Genomic DNA, 14,043 nt, shown 5'->3' with positions numbered 1-14,043 from the left:
AAACTAAAATAAACAGTATGTGGTTGAAAACACTGAAAAGTTGCGACCTCTTTGTCCGGCGCGAATGATTTCAATGTAAAGACGCGGCGCAGAAAATGAGTTATGAAAAGGACCGTTGCAAGCTGAGAGCGACCGGCTTTTGTGGTGGAAATTGGCAGTAATACCCCCACCTTGCGCAGCTGTACCTGAGTGTCCCTGGGACATCAGTGCGGTCGGAGCGCATCTTACCAACAGCTGGACATATAGTGAATAAAAAACACTCTGCTCTGGACCCCGAAAGTGTTGATCGACTTGTTTTCCTGTCCAATAAATTTGTAATGGCCTTATTTTGCGCATTACAATATACCTACCTAGTGTCGGTTATGTTCAATAAAAAAACACACACATGGCCTGTTTCTCAGGTCCATTTAAAGTTTCATTTTTTGAACAGTTGTTTGAAATGGATTGAATCATTATTTAACCTGTTAAATGTCACCCCGTCCCGTATTCGGGATGCCTACGTTGACTATACTATATTACAATCAAATCTAATCTAATCTTGACAAACTATATATCGTTGGAAAGGTCTAAGACTCCCAAATATATATTTTACCAATATTTTTGGTTAGAAATTATGTAGGAAAAGTAATAGATGAATTTATGACAAGAGTGCACCCTCAGAAATCTACATTACAAAAGGAGCTTTGACCTTTGTTTAAAAATAAGACTTCCTCGTTGCCTTTTTCTCTATCACATTTTAGAAATCATCAGAAGTTATATATCACTTGAAAACATAAAATCTCAAAATTCATCCTTCAAAACCCATTTTAAAATCAGACATTGCATTACCATGTAAATGGTACATCAAAATCATGTTACAAAATGTTTTCAGACATGAATTAAAAAAATTTAGGTTTGTATCATGCACATTCAAGTCTATCTTCAAAAACGTGAGTGACAGTTAACAGGTTAAAATAATCTTGGAGATTTTTGAATTGCCTAAATCATAAATGAAGCCTGCAGTGATGTTTTTCTTTTGTTATGGCAGCCGTCCCCTCTGCATATATATTTTTTCGAGAATGTTGCACGAATCTTCATGCCAATAAATAAGAAATATTGCTGACCTGTGCGTTTCCAGCGCTCTCTTTACGTTCGTCCATTATTTGACGTTGAAAAAGGAAACCTTTTTTTTTTTTTTTTTTTAGACATGGAAAATCGATTTTACAATCGATTCAATTAACACTTATGTCTTAAAAATCTAAAATGATTTTTTCACAAAAGTGACAGCACTAGCTCTGAGCGCGCCTGTCTCTACCCCCCCCTCCCCAGCCCCCCCCTGTTCCAACGTCTATGCATGCACACTGTACAGAGACAGCGGATAAATTAGAAAGAAATGAGTGCGGGAGATAATGCGGCCGGTGGCAGTGCAGAATCTGACTTGGTGCCAAAACATAAATCATCTTCTATAATTGGGAAGTATTTTGGATTCAGAAAAGGCGATGTAAACCAGAGTGACGTGTTGTGCAGGTCGTGCTTAGCAAAAGAACACGTAGTCATATCGTATAGATATTAGGGGTGTCACGATTCTCCAAATCCTCGATTCGATTGCATTTTCGATTCTAAGGTCACGGTTCGATTCGATTCTCAATTTTTACATTTATTCTCTTTAAAGCACAGATTGTCATTTTTCAAACTAGACTTTTATGTAATATAATATCTGACCTTTGTTTGCAATGTACCACATTACACTGTCAAATTTAAAACTTTTATTAACAATATAATGTAACAATAACTTATATCTTTAGTCAATTGAAAACTTAAAATAAACTGCCATCCAGTTTCTCTTTTGTAAGTGCAGTCACAAAAGATGACATTCAAGTTCATAACAAAACAAACAAAAACAATAAAAAAATGACTAAACTAACCTTCAAATATTACGATGTATCTATTTAAAAGATTAAAGATAAAACACTTGTTAAACACTTCACAGTCATTCATTTAGATTTATTTATATATATATATATATATATATATATATATATATATATATATATATTATGTATGTATGAACAGTATGTGTGTGTGCAGGCATGTACTGGCCATCGGGACTACCGGGAGATTCCCGGTGGGCCGCGGTCTGGTTGGGCCGGTGCGTTATGTATTTTGTTTTTAAATCATTATTTATTGCAAATATATTCGTAAGTATATTTTTGTACAGTCCTATTCTGGCCTTACGTGTCTCTTTCATGAAGCCGCAAGATGCTTTTTTTTTTTTTACGTTAGTCACAATAATTTATTTAAAACATTACAAAAAGCAGTATAAAGAACAGATAAAACGACGCGTGCGCATGATGCTGATGTGAGCTGCGAGACGTGTTCACTGCTCATTGGCCAATCAGAATCAAGTTATAGCCTTGAAAAGCGGCCCATTACAACTGCGACGAAATTCAATATGTTAAATAATAAAATATCTAAGCGTAAATGAGGGGCTGAAGGTTGAGAGAGAGAAAACGACAAGCACTTGAGGCAGATGCCACCAAATGTGTCAAGATAAATAAATTATTTGCTGGAAGGCAAAAGACTTAAGTGACTTAACTTGACTGCTGAGGTGAGACAGATATGTAATGATACACATAGCATAGGCTACTGCATTGTTTTGTTTCAAAAAGTTAGGATATTCCAGCTGTAATCTGCAACCACTCACTGATCTATATAAATTACATTTAAAATTCTCAGCTCTCAAGTTCTGTCTATTTTATTACAAAATTTCAGACAATACCGTTTTGGCGTCAGAAAATATGACGTGACAGATCGCTTTAGTGCCTCAGTTCAAGTAAACCGATCATCTGTTACTTTCTGTTTAAAGATACAGTACAACTTACAGAAATGTATATATGCCTCAGAAATAATATCAACCAATTATCAGTCAAAACAGCAGGAGAACAATTATTTCACATAAAGTTACATTTACCTCAAGAAAGCCCTTTAAAGACCATAGCAGGTTAGTTGAGATTGAAAAATAGCCATAAGAAAGGAGTATTTTGCTAAATATGTGCACTACAGTACATATTTATTATATTTACACCTGAAGTATTTTACATTTGATTATGCAATATCTGTACCTGAAAACGGTGCTATTTATGATAATTTTTTAACATTTTTATTACTGACTGTTCACTTGTCTTCATTAATGTTTGAACTTAATAGTTAGTGTTTATTGTGGTATTGAAATTACAATTGTGAAATGAGATTGCAGCTTATTTACAAAGAAAACAATAGCAATTTTATTTTTATCTTTGTTTATGTATTTATTTTTTGGCAGGGCAAGAAAAGTTCTGAACCCTAGCATTGAGCTCTGCATTTGAATAAAGTGACGTGACATTCAGCCAAGTATGGTGACTCACACTCAGAATTCGCGCTCTGCATTTAACCCATCCGAAGTACACAAACACAGAGCAGTGAACACAGCAGTGAACACACACACACACACACACACACACACACACTGTGAACACACACCCGGAGCAGTGGGCAGCCATTTATGCTGCGGCTTTTTAAAGGCCTTTGATTATGTTATGAAAAATGTAAAATAAATCACTACACAACGTTCTTTGTCTTAATTACTCTTTTATTTTATTGTAGATCAGTGGTCTTTATAAATAATGCTTACTATAGTTCAGTGGTCTTAATACTAGCCTACTATAAGCAGCCAACAGGTCAGAGGTAATTTGTGTGAATTAATATTTAAAAAAAAAAATGTTTTGCAGCACATGAAATATAGTTACAGCAGAAATTGTGTACCCTAAGCATTAATATTTCTATTAGAATAATAAGAAGCACATAAAATAAGACCTTTAGATATTTAAAATAAAGCCTGATAAAATAATTTACATTTTCTTTGTTTATTATTTTAATAGTTTTTTCATGGTTTTGATAGTAATACATTCTAATCAGTAATTTTACATCCAGATTAATGTATGTATAGACATGTAGTGTGCGTGTGCGTGTGCGTGTGTGTGTGGTGGGCCGGTCTGGATGAAGTCCAGGGCTGATTTTTTTGTCCCAGTCCAGCCCTGTGTGTGTGTGTGTGTGCATCATTACAGTCTGTAAAATATGTGTATCTCTTATTACAAGACTGCAATCACTAGCAATCAGAAGAATTCCAGTTAATCAAGTATCTACAAAAGATCTACTCTATAAACAATGCATTAAATTACATTAAAGACAAAAATAAATTAAACAAGCAAAAGAAATAATTACTCGCATGTATCTGGTCCACTGATGAAGTCATGGGTCAAGTCAAGTGAATAGTATGGAGTCAAAATAGGGCCATATATATCTGCAAAATAAAACAATGTTTTGCAAACAAAAAATATGTTTTGCAAACAAAAAATGTTTTGCAAATAAAATTATAGTATTGAGAAAAAAAATTGCTTTTTTGCAAGTAAAAAAAAATAATTGCAAAAGAAAAGTTTACTACTGAGAGAAAAAAAAATTAAGTTTACCAAAGTAAAACTTCAGCAGCATTGACTTTGCAACACATTTCCCTTTGCGCCGCTCCTTTAAATCCGCGTTTCAGTCATCCGTGCCTCTGCAGTGCAAGCTTTCCTTTGCGCTTCATTTTTTCTTTGCGCCTGGCTTTCTGTCCCTGATTTGACGTGGGGGAGGGGTCAAGAGGTTGAGGTGTGTTACGTCATCAGCGCGAGCCCCAGACCGAGTGGATCGATCGAAATGGAGGAGCAGAGACATGCAGGTGATTGATCACAGGTATGTTTTATTGATCGCTTTCTTCTTATTATTATTAGACTCCTATATTATTAATAACAGATACTTCAGACCGGCCAGAGGGTGATATTTAGCGGGGTTTTGAAGTAAAATTATTTGAGTAACACATAGGCTATTATGTGTGGAGAGCTTTCACTGAACATCATAATCTCATTATTTGATGGAGATGGGCCTGTAGAGGCTTTTTGCACCTCTTTTGTTGTCAGTTTGTGTTCCTACCTCGTCTCCAAGCCAGCCTTGACTCCTTTACTAGTGGGTGGAATAACCATCCTCTCCACACAGAGTAATCTAAGCCCAGACCAGTTGTGGGAAATTGGACTCCTGCAAAACCCTGTCACTCCTCCAGTCCTATCTGAGGTATTTTAAGAATTTGTGTCGTTTAATGTAATGTTTTCATGCAAGATATTGCCCCAATGTCCATAAACTATTACCAACTTTTAACAGATTGCACAAGACGACGACTCTGACTGGGACACAGATAGTATCTCTGATCAGCCGTGGACAGGAATTGTAGTTTCCTCCAGTCGAATGCCCCTTAACTGAAGAACTTAAGGCCCAAATTCAAACTTTTTTAACCCAACCTCACGCTCTCAAAACTATGGAAGAGACCAGTATTTAGAAGTTTTAAATTTTGTGCGGTTTCATTCTTAATTGACACTAAATCAGTCATTGAAATGACTAGTGAACAAATGATCCATTTACAAGCAAATTAACATCCAATTCAATAAAAAAAAAACTTATGTTGACATTGCATGCTTGTTTTAATTTCTGTATTGGCTATATTTAAAGCAGAAATAGGTTTGTATAACAACTTGTGTTTTCTTAACCCCTTCATTAAGATATACAATTTTACAATATGTAACACGTTGTGTTCTCTACACATACACAGTAAATTAAAAAACCATAAGAACATTTACCAATGTATAAAAGTTTTCTTCCTGAACATGTACAATTCCATACATTTAGTAGCATTTTAAATTCCGTTAAAACCGTTGTCAAATTGAATGGCTTGCAACATGACTGATTTAAAAGAACTGTAGTCACCCATGTGTACGGTGGGAAATGTAATTTTTCTGGCACAGGCACTAACAACTGGGAAGCATATTATATGTTCTGGCATCCTCTACATACACTCATGGTCAAAATGAAGAGAAATCTTTAAGTTCTGACATTAGAAGAGGTTTGTGTCCCTGGCCAGTGAGCCATTGCATGACACCGGGGACAGTTAAGGGCAGGATGTCTCCGTCAGGGTTATCCTCTACAAGCAAAAAAAAAAACGTATCTCTAGGGTTGGTTTTGACTGAATTAAATCAACTACATTTTAACATTAATTTGTGTAATCTGCATTTTTTTTTAACAATATTTATACTAAATCAACTCTGTAAGTTCATACATAACACAGCTTTCAATTGTTTGGAGAAAGTCTTGCAGAAAGTTGATTATAGCTGTTTCATAAGTCTCTCGTACTGATCCCTTTTCCGACATTTTCGGAAGAATGTTCTGCATGATGAAGTCTGCATCAGCCTGTGGGAAAAAAACAAAACAACCATCCATTTTCAGGTACATATACACATATGCATTTGGCTTTTATCCAAATCTACTTTATAAGTATAATAACATTTGTTTTAAGTATGTGCAATCCTGCAATTCCTTAGATCGAACCCAAGCCCTTGGGCTATGCTAGCACCGTTATCTAACCAATAAGCTAGGAAACCATTACTGAGGTATTAAAAGCAATCCATTTTCTACTATTATTTTTTTGTAAGGAACAAGTGTTTGACAATTATTTTTTAACTTGGCAAATAATAATTTTCCTATATTTAACATTCCTAAAATGAAATACAAGATATAGGCATATTTTTTTTTCCAGTTACTGATACCTTATAATCATCCACCACATCAGGGACAAAGAACTGGTGGCAAAGTCCTGAATGGTTTTCCAGGATGTCCACAAAATTGTAGACTTCAAGACCTTTTCAGATTTGCTTCAACAAAGGGACCAAATGTAGAGTTGCATGAAGCACAATTGATCTGGAAAAAGAACCAGAAAATGATTGCGTAATATAGACAGTGTTGTGGCTAATCAGTATATCTGGTAGGCAGAAAAATTAAAACCGTTTGCAAGGTTTCAAATGTAAAGAAGTTGGCAGACTTTTTCTGACCTTATTATGGCCTCTTTGTTGTCAGGTTTAACGGTCTCCGTAAAACCAGTTAATTACTTGATCATTCCATGCAGAGAGATCGGTTTCTTCTGCCTCCACCTGAAAACACATAAAAATGTAAACTGTGCATAGAAATAAAGGTTTTATGAATTTGAGGCAGGAGGCTGCTGTCGTTGTTGTGGCTGCTGCTGCTGCTGACCCTGAACTGACTGAATCTGACCAAGGCTTTAGGTCAGAAGACCTATTCAATTCTGTGCAGCTGTACAGACATCAGAATATTCTCTCTGTTAAATATGTCATCACAACATCATATAGGATTATCTGGATCAGGTGTTTTAAACTCAGTTCCTGGAGGGCCACAGCTCTGCACAGTTTAGCTCAAACCCCAATCAAACACATCTGATTCAGCTAATCAAGATCTTCAGGATTACTAGAAACCTCCAAACAGGTGTGGGTTGGAGCTAGTTTGAGCTAAACTGCAGAGCTGTGGCCCTCCAGGAATTAAGTTTCACACAGCTGATCTAGAATAAGTGCATTAACAATGTATCATAAACATCACAGCTTTTAAACATAGTATGTGACCTACTGTATATAAATAAACTTGTTCGGAATCAGAAAGAGGTTTATTTCGAATTATGTTTAACGTTACACATAAGGCATTTGTTTTGTATTATTTGTTTTTTATTTACAGTATATATTGAGAGACACCTTTGGCATCGTTTATAGTCCATAATACAACTAGGGCGTGTAGAATAATTATTATTATTTATTAATTATAAAACAACGCGAAAGGTGTGCATATTGAGAGAAATGTACAGCCGCCAACACACTTAACGTTGCGTCGGCGATTAGCTAATTGCCACATCAACCGCATTAATTGATCTCTAACTTACTTAACTTGAGCAAACACGTTGATACACATAGTTACATATAGTTATCGGTCTATCTAGCGAACTTGAAGAAAGCGATCAATAATACATACCTGTGATCAATCACCTGCATGTCTCTGCTCCTCCATTTCGATCGATCCACTCGGTCTGGGGCTCGCGCTGATGACGTAACGAGAAGGACGCGCCTTCGTCCCTTGTACACACCTCAACCTCTTGACCCCTCCCCCACGTAAATCAGGGACAGAAAGTGAGGCAAAAAGAAAAAAATGAAGCGCAAAGGAAAGCTTGCACTGCAGAGGCACGGATGACTGAAACGCATATTTAAAGGAGCGGCGCAAAGGGAAATGTGTTGCAAAGTCAATGCTGCTGAAGTTATACTTTGCTAAACTTGATTTTTTCTCTCAGTGGTAAACTTTTCTTTTGCAATTATTATTTTTTTACTTGCAAAAAAGCATTTTTTTTCTCAATACTCTAATTTTATTTGCAAAACATTTTTTTTTTTTTGCAAAACATTTTTTTTGTTTGCAAAACATTGTTTTATTTTGCTGATATATATGGCCCTATTTTGACTCGATAGAATTATTACTCATTTTCTAACAGGCGTCGAATACTGACTTTAGGAAAAGGGGAATAACCAATGACATTTGAGATAACAACTAAAACAGCAAGCCCCGCCCCACGACTGACAAAAATAAAATTGTTCGCGCGAGCAGAGGTGAGATGATCGAGCGCGAGGATGTGGGGAATGCGCACGTGCGCGAGGGCTTTTATTGCGCGCAGAGTACATGTCACGCGCGTGCGAGAGTTTGAAATGAGCTCGCGGGCTCCCGTTTCTTCGCATCCGATTCAGTTTTCCTATCGCGGAAGCCATATAGCGCGCGCGCCAGCATCAGTTGAATGCTCGGTTATTTTTGTCATTGATTTGCCGTCATACAACATGGGGGCGTGGCCGCATCGACGATTCCATTTTTTAATTCGAAGTTCGAGACTGTGACTTAATTTCGAAATCGTGACACCCCTTATAGATACCGAGATATCTGGCATGAAAATCGAGATATGAAATTTTGTCCATATCATTTTGCCCTAAACGAAACACAGTCATATTTTGTATTTAAAATACGTAAGACTGTTACATGTATTTCATTACTCCCCAGCCCTGATTCAGAGTTTGAACAGCTCAGTTTCTCCATCACTGAATTCATGTTCAGAAATGAGAGGTTACTTTTGAGTTAACGTTACTCATGTGTGGACGCGCTTATTTACTCACACAATTACATTCATATATTCTAGATAAGGCATTAATATGTTACAGTCAATAATAAACTATTGATTTTCCATCGCCTTTACACCTGTCGAGATGATTGAAGGTTGTTTAAAGATGCTTTAAACACAGACCTGTCTCTAGTCGAGTCACAAAAGATGCAGGAGTGCGGCGCACAATTGTGACGTCACATAGCCGCGCCATAATAAAAGTCCTGTTTACCCGCTGCTGTCATCTCGGTTACGTATGTAACCTTGGTTCCCTGAATAGGGAACGAGATGCTGCGGTGACGTCACCACGTATGGGAACACCTCTGGTGTGACGAATGTCTGAAGCCCTATACCATCCCGCCAATCCTATTGGCCAAATGGCGCATAGCACCACCCTGCGCATGCGCACGCATGATATACCTGGGTGCAGCGCGCCATTTCGCTCAGATTTCATGACTGAAGATGAAGAGTTATCAAGGTACGGAACGGCCAGAACCGCAGCATCTCGTTCCCTATTCAGGGAACCAAGGTTACATACGTAACCGAGATGTTCCCTATCATAGGTCACTTCGATGCTGCGGTGACGTCACCACGTATGGGAACGATATACCAAAACGCCTGACGTACCTGATAACTGAGATCCGAGGAAGCATCTGCTCAAGCGGAGAGAACCCGGGAGCCAGGGGCCATCCTCACATCCAGACTGTAGGACTTGATAAAAGTGCTCGGTGAGGACCATCCTGCCGCAGCACAGATATCATCCATAGAAGAGCCACTGAGAAAAGCTTGAGAAGAAGCTACAGCTCGAGTGGAATGAGCCTTAACCCCTAAGGGCGAAGCGAGTCCGCGCGCCTCATAGGCCAAAGAAATTGCCTCCACCAGCCAATGGGACATGCGCTGCTTTGTAACTGCATGGCCCTTACTTTTATGTCCAAAGCAGACAAACAGCTGGTCAGATTCACGCCAAGGGGCTGTACGATCCACATAAGTCTTTAAAGCTCTCACAGGGCAAAGACTTAGATCTCCTGACCCAGCCTCAGCAGGTGAAAAAGCTTCCAGAACCACTTGCTGAAAGCGAAAAGGGTTAGATGCGACCTTAGGAACATAGTTAGGCCTGGGCCGCAGCAGCACCTTCACAGAGCCCGGTGCGAATTCCATGCATGAAGGTGAAACAGAAAGAGCCTGTAAATCCCCAACTCTCTTGAGGGAGGATAAAGCCATGAGAAGAAGTGTCTTCAGTGTCAGGAATTTATCTGATACGGTCTCCAAGGGCTCAAACGGATGCCCAGATAAACCTAACAACACAATGGATAAATCCCATGAAGGAACTCGCACAGGGCGGAAAGGCCTCAGCCGTCGCGCACCCTGTATGAAACGAGAAACTAATGGATGACGCCCCACAGAGGCACCGCCTATGTATTCGTGGTAAGCTGAAATGGCTGCCACGTAAACCTTTAAAGTGGCTGGTGTAACGCCATCCGAGAAACGCTCCTGGAGGAACTCCAGCACTGAAGCCACTGGGCAGTAAACTGGATCCACATTATGATTGCCACACCAGGCTGTAAACAGTCTCCACTTGAAAGCATATAAGCGTCTCGTAGAAGCTGCTCTAGAATTCAATATAGTCTCAGTAGTTTCAACAGAAAGACCGGGACATACTAATGCACTCCGCTCAATGGCCACGCCCACAGTTTCCACAGATCCGGCCTCGGGTGCCAAATCAGCCCCTGTGCTTGTGATAATAAATCCTGTCTGAGGGGAATCTCCCACGGAGAGCCCGCTAGCAGACTGATCAGATCCGCAAACCACGGCTGCGTGTGCCATCGCGGAGCCACCAGCAGCAGCTGTTCCACTCTGTCCCGGCGTATTCTGCATAATACCGCTGGGATCAAACGAATCGGAGGAAAAGCATACAGACTGGTCCTGGGCCAGCTGTGAGCTAACGCATCCACGCCCAGGGGCGATGGGGAGCGTAGGGAGAACCAAAGCGGGCAATGCGTAGTCATGCTCGACGCGAATAAATCCACTTTCGCTTTGCCGAATATCCGCCATAAAAGATCCACCGTCTGGGGGTGTAATCGCCATTCTCCCTGTTCCAGAGCCTGTCTGGATAGCAGGTCCGCTCCGAAATTCAATCGTCCGGGGACATGAATGGCCCGGATCGACAGAAACTTGTCCCGAGACCACAGAAGAACACGCCTCGCCAGCCTGCACAGGGGGCGAGAGCGCAATCCTCCTTGATGGTTCAGATAAGACACAACCGCTGTGTTGTCTGATCTGAGCAGCACATGACGGCCGATCAGCAGATCCGCGAAATACTGGAGAGCCAGAAAAACTGCCAGTAATTCCAGTCTGTTTATGTGCCAGCCGCGCTGAGCCGCTGTCCACACTCCGTGGGCTGGTCGCCCTCGACACACAGCTCCCCAACCAGTCAAAGACGCGTCCGTCGTGACAGTCTCTCGGAAAGCATACATTCCCAGTCGAACTCCTGACAGGAGAAATTCGGTTGACATCCAAAATTTTAGCGACATCACACACCGCCGTGTCACCGAAATCGTGCGATGCGGGAGACAACGGGGTGAAATATTCCGCCTTTTCGTCCACCACTGAAAGGGGCGCATTTGAAGCAATCCCAGACGAATCACGGGGGATGCTGCTGCCATTAGACCCAAGAGCCTGAGGCACAATCTCACTGTCACCGTGCGACCCGCTTTGAAGTGCCGCACGCATGACACAATCGACTGAGCGCGCGGGAGAGAAAGCTTCGCTGTCATCGCGCGAGAGTCCAGATCTATTCCCAGAAAAGTTATCCGTTGAGAGGGAGTTAAAACACTTTTCTTGAAATTTGTTCATAAGCCCAGGCTGTTTAAATGATTCAGCACAAGATCTCGGTGAGAGTGTGCTTGAGTCCGCGATTGCGCTAGCACCAGCCAATCGTCCAAATAATTCAACACACGAACGCCCTGGAGCCGCAACGGGGCCAGAGCTGCGTCCATGCATTTTGAGAAAGTACGGGGCGCTAAAGCCAAGCCAAAGGGAAGAACGCGGTACTGATACGCTTTGCCCTCTAAAGCGAATCTGAGGAACTTCCTGTGTCTCTTGACGATCTGAATATGGAAATACGCATCCTTCAGATCGATCGTAATAAACCAATCGCTTGGTCGGATCTGAGACAGAATAGATTTCACCGTCAACATCTTGAATTTGCTCGGTCTGAGTGCAAGATTCAGACGGCGTAAATCCAGAATGGGTCGTAACCCGCCGTCTTTTTTCGGTACCACGAAATAACGGCTGTAAAAACCTGTCTCCATCTGAGAGGGGTGTACTTCTTCTATAGCCCCTTTGCTCAGCAGAGCTGACATTTCCTGTCGCAGCACCGCCATTTCCGTAGACTTCACCGTAGTGGAAAGAATTCCGCGGAAAGGAGGCGGGCCTTTCCGAAACTGAATGGTGTATCCGTGACAAACCGTGCGTAACACCCATTGAGGAATGCCGGGCAAGCGTTCCCACGCGGCCCGAAACAATATTAGCGGTTTCAAAACTTCCGCTCCCTGCAACGCCGTCATACGCGTTAAAACGACCGGACACGAAAAACCCCGTGGTGTTCGTGCACCGGGGAAGCGTATGCGCCAGAGTCGTTGCGTTCCGTTGAGTATAATCCTGAAACGTGTCCACGGCAGGAATTAGGCCAACAGATGGAACATCGGGCTCTGCCGCTAGCGAAAAAGCGGCGGCTGTGCGAGCCGTCATAAACGGGCCGTTTGTGCAGGGTCCTTGAGTCGTCCCTCGAACTCCAAAAGCAGGATTGCGCAGAGTGTCTGAGGGAGCGTCTATTATTACAGCTCGATCCAATGTTGCTCGAGGCGCTATTTGCGGCGAGACAATCAATGTTTGAGCATGGGAACTGCAATGAGAGTGTAGGATGCGCGAAAGCGGTCCGACAGCGCTCTCTAGCGGAGGGCACAGTCCCTGGCAAGCAGCAAAAAGATCAGGAGCTGCTATTCGGCACCCGAGAACGAGAGGCTTTAGCCGTCGAGGTCAGGTTCAATCGCTTACGTTGACGCTGGTGCGCCGGAGGAAAAACCCTAGGGCCCCAGTCCTTACGAGGAGGCGCCATAGGTGTGGGTTCCTCTCGAGAGGCTGCTCGCTGTCGGTGAGAGGAGGTTGAGCGAGAACGCGCGGGCGCTTGCCGGCGTTCGACCTCCCTGGGTCTGCGGGGAATCAGCTGGCGGAAAGCGGCTGATTGCTGTTTCGCTGCCCTGAACTTCTCCACTACTGACGTGACAGCCTCACCGAACAGTCCATCCCTGGAGACAGGGGCATCCATAAGGAAAGATTTATCCTTCTCCTTAATATCGGTGAGATTAAGCCAGAGGTGGCGCTCAACCGAAATCAAACCGGCCATAGTACGGCCCACTGCACGAGCGGTATGTTTGGTAGCACGCAGCGCCAAATCCGTAGCTCTACGCAGTTCTTTCACTACCTCCGGTGTGATGCCCTCACCTTCATCCAATTCCTTCAATAACTCCGCTTGGTAGGCCTGAAGGACCGCCATAGAGTGGAGTGAAGCAGCCGCCTGACCAGCCACCATGTAGGATTTACCCACCAAACTAGACGTGACTCGACACGCCTTCGAAGGAAGAAGGGGGCGAGACTTCCAAGCCGCGGCCGAACTAGGCGCAAGGTGTTCGGCGAGAGTCTCTTCCACCGGGGGCATCATAGTATAGCCATGGTTCGCCATATCAGAAACGGTGACGAAATCCGCGGCCGCAGCGTTAGTAATCCGCGCCGAAAACGGCTGTTTCCAGGACCTCGAAACCTCCTGGTGGAGGTCCGGGAAAAAAGGCAAAGGCCTCCGGGGCTGTGTAGGTGTCCGACTGGTTAGAAAACGGTCGTCCAGCTTAGAAGAAGGTTGGGCCTCGGCCTTGTCAACCTCCCAGTCTAGCCCCAATTTACCCACCACACGAGAAACCACA

The 14,043-nt window shown here is 42.2% G+C and overlaps 1 protein-coding gene across 1 annotated transcript in view; it reads right to left on the bottom strand.

Annotated features, from left to right (window-relative positions):
- Positions 1 to 9,275, bottom strand: part of LOC127952710 (gastrula zinc finger protein XlCGF57.1-like) — a 31,916-nt gene extending 22,641 nt beyond the window's left edge. Inside the window, exon 1 of the mRNA XM_052551403.1 lies at positions 9,212 to 9,275. The gene's annotated coding sequence lies outside the window, so the exon portion shown is untranslated. The remainder of the gene's footprint in view (positions 1 to 9,211) is intronic.
- Positions 9,276 to 14,043: the final 4,768 nt, after the last annotated feature.

The sequence above is a fragment of the Carassius gibelio genome, chromosome B3 (assembly GCF_023724105.1).
Source record: "Carassius gibelio isolate Cgi1373 ecotype wild population from Czech Republic chromosome B3, carGib1.2-hapl.c, whole genome shotgun sequence".
NCBI classification, from domain to species: domain Eukaryota; kingdom Metazoa; phylum Chordata; class Actinopteri; order Cypriniformes; family Cyprinidae; genus Carassius; species Carassius gibelio.
This window is presented reverse-complemented; position numbering and strand designations above follow the sequence as displayed.